This window comes from Vespula pensylvanica, chromosome 3 (assembly GCF_014466175.1).
Source record: "Vespula pensylvanica isolate Volc-1 chromosome 3, ASM1446617v1, whole genome shotgun sequence".
Taxonomy (NCBI): domain Eukaryota; kingdom Metazoa; phylum Arthropoda; class Insecta; order Hymenoptera; family Vespidae; genus Vespula; species Vespula pensylvanica.
In genome coordinates this window covers 5,815,419-5,822,918 of record NC_057687.1, presented here as the reverse complement: position 1 = coordinate 5,822,918, position 7,500 = coordinate 5,815,419, and the positions used below count along the sequence as shown (strand labels likewise).

General features: G+C 43.2%; 1 protein-coding gene and 1 long non-coding RNA gene across 3 annotated transcripts in view; both read left to right on the top strand.

Annotated features, from left to right (window-relative positions):
• Positions 1-7,500, top strand: part of LOC122628100 (dendritic arbor reduction protein 1-like) — a 172,095-nt gene that overhangs the window by 114,309 nt on the left and 50,286 nt on the right. The window lies entirely within an intron of this gene.
• On the top strand, positions 4,731-6,398 carry LOC122628101. Of its 2 annotated transcripts, none has more exons than XR_006326979.1 (2): positions 4,731-5,716; positions 6,026-6,398. It is a non-coding gene; the product is annotated as an uncharacterized LOC122628101 (long non-coding RNA). The 2 variants fall into 2 exon arrangements; XR_006326978.1 differs by having other exon boundaries at positions 6,023-6,398.

The window sequence follows — 7,500 nt, the reverse complement described above, 5'->3', positions numbered from 1 at the left end:
TCTAATCCATATAAAGGATACAGATCTCGATTCCTGTATTTCTATAGGTAGGTATTACATTTTGATCGTACGAAACTCGAAGAGCTCAGGAAGTGTCGTAAATATCGGTTGGCTTCGATTTACCGAGTCCGAGACATTTAGCAGGAACATAAGACGTATATACCGACAAACACGATGGAATTCATGAGCAAGTCGAGAGTTCGTTAAAACTTATCCGACCATTCCTACGATCCTTAGCTTTTTCCCTCGTTTCGATTTCTTGACATCACAATGCCGATCCTTATTGAGAGTACATACGTTAAAGTCAAAAAAAAAAAAAAAAGAAAAGAAAAATAAAAAAGAAGGGAAAATTAAAACACGTTTATCTCTTTACTACAAACGGGACATGATCTTTTCTCTCTCTCTCTCTCTCTTTCTCTCTATCTTTATACATTCTCCATATTCCTTCTCCTCTTCTCCTAATTATGTCCAAGGCTGGCACATCCGATTTCTATCGCATGCCATACGTAGAATGCCTTTTAGGCGATACAATATGAACAGGAACGAGTTTTACGAGTGCAAAAGAAGATAAGTCGCGATTTCCGAGAAGAATGCGAAAGTCCATCCTGAGTTATTCCGTGCTCTGCTCGCATACGAATAACTTGAGAGGAGAAAGGAATAATCGATCGTATCGTTTTCAAAGTCCTTTCGTTCAACAAAAATTTAAGCATATATCTTCTTATCGGAATGAGACAATTCATCGTCAACATCATTATCATCATCATCATCATCATTATCATCATCATCACCGTCGTCGTCGTCATCGTTGTCGTCGTCGTCATTATTATCATCATTAGCCAAATTATCATTCCTCGTTTATTCCACATGCGTTATTCGCGAGAATGAAACCGAAAAAAAAGCTTTCCACATTTGCAAGCTTCTACACGAGAGACATGCATGAGCGACGCAATGCGTATTTCCTTTGGCAAGGAACGCGAAATCTCGGGTGTATCGACGTTGGTAGCAGGCGAGTGTACAACGCTATGTTACTTCAAAGAAGGCTTAGAGTCGAGAAAGAGATAGAAACGGTGAGGAAGAGAAAGAGAAGAGAAGAGAGAGAGAGAGAGAGAAAAACGAGAAAAGAGAAAGAGAACGGGTAATGATCGTGGCTCGTAGTTGTTGACAAAAGAGAGCATTCGCGAGTGGACGAAAGGCGGGTTATAATGGTGGGAGAGAACGGGTGAGGAGGACTGGGGGAGGGGGTTATAAGAGGTAGGAGTCGAGGGTGCGGTGATGCGGAGAACGAACTCGCGGTGGAACGGGCTGGAAGGAATGGTTTTGCGGAGGACATGAAAGGGATGCGCACCGACGCCACGCTCCGACTGTTCCTCCCCTCTTTCTCTATCTCTCTCTCTCTCTCTCTCTCTCTCTGTCTCCCTCTCTCTCTCTCTGTCTCTCTCTCTCTCTCTCTTTTGCTCCTCGCACAAGCAAGAACAGCAGGGATGATAGTAGAACCGTATGTCGGTAGCACATATACATACGATATATGTACGTTGTGTTATATAGCTATACCTATGCACGGAGACGAAGCGGGATATTCTATCCGAGCGTGCTTCGCTTTTGGTGGTAATGGTGGGGGATGTTGCGGAGGGATGAACGCGCCGGAGATAAGCCGACTGACGTCAACCGAAGAACCCTTTACCGTCGGCACATACGTGAAACGTCTTGTACTTCCCGAATCTCTATCTTTTCACGTTTCTAAGAGAGAATTTCGATAACTCGAAGAAGGCAATACGCGAGGATTTAATAACTTATATTTTATTTTCCCATACGCGCATATATGCACACACATACACGTGCTCGCGAATATTTATAATACGTTTTCCGTTCTGATCTAATTCTTTAAAAATTTTCTCCTGGTATTAATGTAATATATTATTTTTGTAAAATGCTTTAGGATATGTCCAGCGATCGCGTGTTCTTTGAAAAGAATAATAACAACGGAATTAATAACTTTAACTACCGTACATGATTATTAATTCGTAAGGAATAACAAACAAGGGATTTCTCATTTCCTTGTCCCCAGGCATATTGTATATTTTACAATTTCTCATTACACAAAGTATATTCTAGATATTTTACAATTCTTATAATGCAAATAAAAAGATAACTCGTGCATGTTACATATAAATAGGTTAAAACGATCGTGATTAAAAGCGTTTATAATTAAGATTATAATTAAGACGTTCGTTATGCCGACCATAGCTGCGTTCGTACCTTCTTATATATACATACCTACCTAGAATATCATTAACTACTTATGTTGGAATAATATAGTAGGTACGCTCATTATTTGTTTTTTTCTTTTTTCTTTTTCTAATTCATATTCAACTCGCATTAGAAATATACAAGTACAATAAAGTCCAACTAAAGAATTAACTGGACATTTATACAATTACATATAACATATTTTATTTATATTTATATAATTACTTATAATATATATATATATATATATATATATATATATATTATATGTAATTAAGAAAATAGCATAACAGCATAGTTCCATTTCATAGAAAAGAAAACTTCTGGTATTTCTATCGAATATTTTATCGTTATAAACGAATGAATTTGATGACTATCGATAATAAAATATAATCAAAAAGAAGAGCGAATCGGAACGCACCTGTGCGAAGCGCAGAAGCCACTGCCGGTTGCTTTAGCGAAAGAGTGGAGGCAAAGTGAGAGAGGCAAGCAGGGGTATGTGGGCGGACAGCTCGACGACAACAATGAGCATTGTGATTTGCGCGGGTGTGCCTGTGCTCCTATTGGTCGCTTCTCTTCACCACCTCCACTTCGGCGTCTCGACGAGGCCGATAGGCGCCGGCCGGGGGTTGTACCGTCGTCGCCGCCGCCACCGCCTCCGCTCGAGACAATAGACAATGCGCACTGCCAGACTCCACCGCCGCCTCCAAAGACCCACGTTGCACCTGATTCGACCTCTCTCTTCTCCTCCTCTCCGTTCTTCCTCAAATCCAACCTTTCTACTTGCGGAATAGACTCTCCTTCGTCGCATCGATCGTACCGATGAAATATTTCGATAGTTTTGATTTTCTTGAAACACTTGATCTTTCTATGGATGATATCTTTTTCACGAATTTTTCCAAACTTCGATCGTTCGTTATGTTGAAAATAATGAAAAAGTTATCAAGCTTTTTCTTCCTTAAGTAAATGATTATTATGGGAAATGATTGTACTATCGATTATTTTTGATCTTATTACACGAGTGAGACGTTACAGTACCCTTGGAGGTTCAATGGACCACTTACTTTTCAACTCGTTCGTTCGAAAAGAAAAAGAAAATAAATAAATCACAAGCATCGCCCGACCTCCGGTCCATCGCCGCCAGTTACGACGAAAAATGGCACGCGCTCGAGTTACTTGGATCGTAGTGCGTATCCATAACCGCAGACGTGCGTGCGTGCGTGCGTACGTGCGTGAGTGAGGAGTAGTACGTGCGTTGATAGCCACGTGACGTTCGATAGGTCGAGGTTTTAGTAAAGTTCAGGGGTGGTCGCTCGTGCTCGCTAGTAGAAACGCGTATAAGTCGTTGTGCTATGCTTAGGCTCGTTATCAAAGACATAGAAAGAAAAAAAAGAGAGAAAGAAGTGTCGTTTTGCGAGACAGAAAGCAAACGTCAGTATGATCGGCAGACGACAGTTCCAACACGACGAAAGAGACAAATAGAAAAAGAGATAGAGAGAGAGAGAGAGAGAGAGAGAGAGAGAGAGAGAGAGAGAGAGAGAGAGAGAGAGAGAGAGAGAGAGAGAGTAAGAAAGAAAGAAACAAATAGAAAGAAAGAAGTTAAAGCAGTAACAGTAATAGTAGTAGTAATAATAGTAGTAGTAGTAGTGTAGTAGTAGTAGTAGTAGTGAGTAGTAGTAGTAGTAGTAGTAGCGTAGCGTAGCGTAGTAATAATAACACAAATGGAGATGGTGGTGGTGGTCAGGTTGTTAGTAGAGGGGAGTAGAAACGGGTAGGACTGGGTACGGCGTGGGTGTCGGAGAAAAGAGGCGGCGACTACGCCCGTAAAGGGGCGTGCCGTTGCGAGTAAACTCTGCTGGCTCTGCGTTGGAGCGCGCGCGCGCGCGCGCGCCTATGAAGGGAGACGGGACTAAAGGAGCGAGGGTGGGAGGAGGTGGGAAAGAAAGAGAAAGAGAACGATGGGTAGTAGTCGAACGGTGGAGGTTGGCAGTTCGTATTGGTGGTGGTGGTGGTAAATGTGTAGTGGTGGGAGGAAGTAGGACGGAGTGAGTTAACAAAGGCAAGAGAAAGAGTAAGAGAGAGAGAGATAGAAACCACGGGGACGGGAGAGAACAGTAGACGCAGGGAGCGAAAGAGAAAGAAGCTTTGAATGGTGGGGAGTGAGAAAGAGATACAGTGAAGAAGAGAGGGAGAGAGAAAGAGAAAGAAAGAGAGAGAAGACGAAGCAGTAGCGCGCGCCGGCTAGCCAGCCAAGCCAGCCAGCCAGCCAGCCAGCCAGCCAGCCAGCAAGCAGCAGCAGCAACAGCAGCGCCTTCCGAATCTCATCCCGCACGGTCCTCGGGGCCTTCAGTCAGTCAGCCGACGCTCCGAGACGCGCTGATTATTCCCATTGTATGCTTACCGTCACCGTCGCCGCCGCCGCCGCCGCCGCCGCCACCGCCGCCGCCGCCGTTGTCGTCGAAGAGGGGGAGTGTCTCTCTCTTTCTCTCTCTCTCCCTCCTCGAATTCGCTACATCGACGTCGGTCTCTCTCTTTCTATCTCTCTCTCTCTCTCTCTTTCTTTATACTACTGTCTCTCTGCATACACCTCTCTTTCTCTTTCTCTCTTTCTTTCTCTTTCTCGCTCACTCCACAAGCAGCAAAGCAGTAGAGTCGCGACCTCCCTCTCGCTCCCGGCCGGCCTTTCCGGTACTACGAGACCGGCGCTCTAGCGAGGTTACACGGCGCCTCGTTGCCCGCGGCAGTGGTACGTGGACCGGAGGAGTGTCGCTAGCACGACGACGCCGCGAGCGGACGCGTCACGCTAACCGCGCGCGATCCTGTGGATCGCCGAAAGGATCTAAAAGGATCCCCACGCGATAGAAAGTGTATTATACCTATCGATGTAAACGTGATCGATCTTACTCCAACTCGTCCAGTGACAGTGTTTTGTTCTTTAGTAATAATAATTCTTCCTTCTCCTCCTTCTCTTCCTCTTTCTACTCCTCTTCTCTTTTCTCTCTCTCTCTCTCTCTTTTTCTCTTTTTAAATCCTCTGATCTTGAGAGAATAGTCTTTTCGATCGGTGTTGTAATATTTATACGAAGACTTCGTAGTCCGTCGACAACGAATCTTTGAGGAACGAAAACATTCTGCTACTCTGTGAGGAATCATGACCTAGGCCTGATCTCTTGGTGTTGGTTCGGTGGCTGCCGGTTATATCGAATCAGTTCGTTGCTGTATTATATCGTCTTCGAAGAGACAGATCAAACAGAAACGATCACGACGGAATCGTCCTATCGTCATCTTCATCATCTTCATCGTCATCTTCTTTTATATCGCCGTCATCGTTATTCTACTTCATTGTCGGCAGTGTCGAGTTTGTGCAGGTGTGCGTTTTGTTTGATACGTGACAAGTGTCGCTACACCGTCGTCGACGTGCCGAACGCGATACCGACGCACGGGCAGAATGATATGAGTACGTTTGGCAGGTGAGTGACAGCTCGTTTTTTCTTTCTTCCATTTTGTCTTTTCTCTCTCTCTCTCTCTCTTTCTCCCCTTTTTTTTTCTTTCTGATTCTTTTATCAACCTTATCCTTTCGTCGAACCTCGTTGATTTTAGGATTTCGCCAGACCATGTGTTTTAATATCGATCGATCGAAGATTCGAATAGAAAAGTCAAACCCAAATCGTTGGTTGAAATAAATTTGATATTTCTCTTTTTTTTTTAATTTTTTTTTTTTTTTTCATTCGTACTAAATAAAAAGAATCGTGTCGGTTAATTTTCAGTTAACATAGTAGGTACGCATCAACGAGCCATGTGTCTACGAACGATGGAAATGAGACAGAGGGATTCGGGACGATTAGAACGAACGAGAGGGAGAACGAGAGAGAAAGAGAGAAGGGGAAACACAACTACGGGAAGGGTGTCAAAGTGAGAGAGGAAACGCATCTGACCCAGTGACCCTTCTTGCTTCGACCTCTCCTCTTGCCTTCCTTCCGCCAGATTCCACACTCCTTCGGGCTTCTAAGCCCTCACACACGACCCTTTCGAAATCCTCCAACTCCTCTTTCTCGAGGGATCCTACAAAACTCCGACAAAATTTCACGAGAAATCTAAGAAATCATTTATTTTCGCTTCATCATCCTTTGATTAATGAGTTAAGAGATGTAACAAAAAAATCTATGAGTATCGATCTTGAGAAAAGAAGAAGAAGAAAAAAAGGAAAAGAAAAACATTTACGAAGTATCGTCGGACTGTATTTTCGCTAATAAGTAAACAAAGATTCCGTCGTGAGTTAACAGTAGACTCTCATCGTCGTTATTGCAACGATCTAACGACGAATCTGTCAGTAACTGTCTTCATCAATCACTCGAAGAAAATCGTAACTTCTTAAGAACTCGTTAGTTTTCGAATAATTTTCATCAATGAGAAACATTTTCAATGAATCTACGTTAGATGGATGGGATCTAACAGGAGATTTGGATTTTTAATGAAATCTAACAGCGAGAAAGGTGCCGACGTGTGTGATTATCTTAAGAAAGCGTGAGATTGCGTGCGTGGGCCGCATGTCGGTTTCGGAGCGACTTAAAGCGCACATTGGGAGCCCTTATTGTTGAGCGATCTCTCGAAGGGTCGCCGCGTCGCTCCCCTAACGTAAACAGCCCTTGGTCGTCGCCTAAGGGTAAAAGAGAAGGAAGGATAGAGCGGGGTGGGATAGGCGGATCCTTATTAAAAGTCATAAGAGAAGTAAATTTTTCATTGTGAAGCAATTAAAATCCATATTGATATAGACAGGGTGATCGAATGTATCGTGTGTTTCCTATTACATAAAAATAACGTTACATAGTTACCTAAAAGCCGAAAGCTCCCTTTCCTAAAGCTCACTTGGAAAGCTCAAGCTTTCTGAGACTCGCACCGCTGGAGATCGAACACGCACGTTCTCTTCTCTTACCCGTCTATATTTATGATCCTTTGTCTAACTCTAAAACTTTAAATATAGACAATCATCGGAGGTTTATTTATAACGGCGCTCCTTGAATTATTTTTAAACGAACACGCCGATTCCCTATAACTATGCCGGCGAGATTTCTTTCGACTAAGACGCGTCGGGTTAATGCGTTTCGCGTATAAAACGTGCGTTATCGTGGTATAGCTCGTTTGTCGGCTTGGTAAAGAGCTCCCTACTACTTACTACCACGAGTATCGCTCATATATTTCTTCTTTTTATTTTGTATTATTTTATTTATTTTCCTTTCTTTCTTTTTTGTTTTGT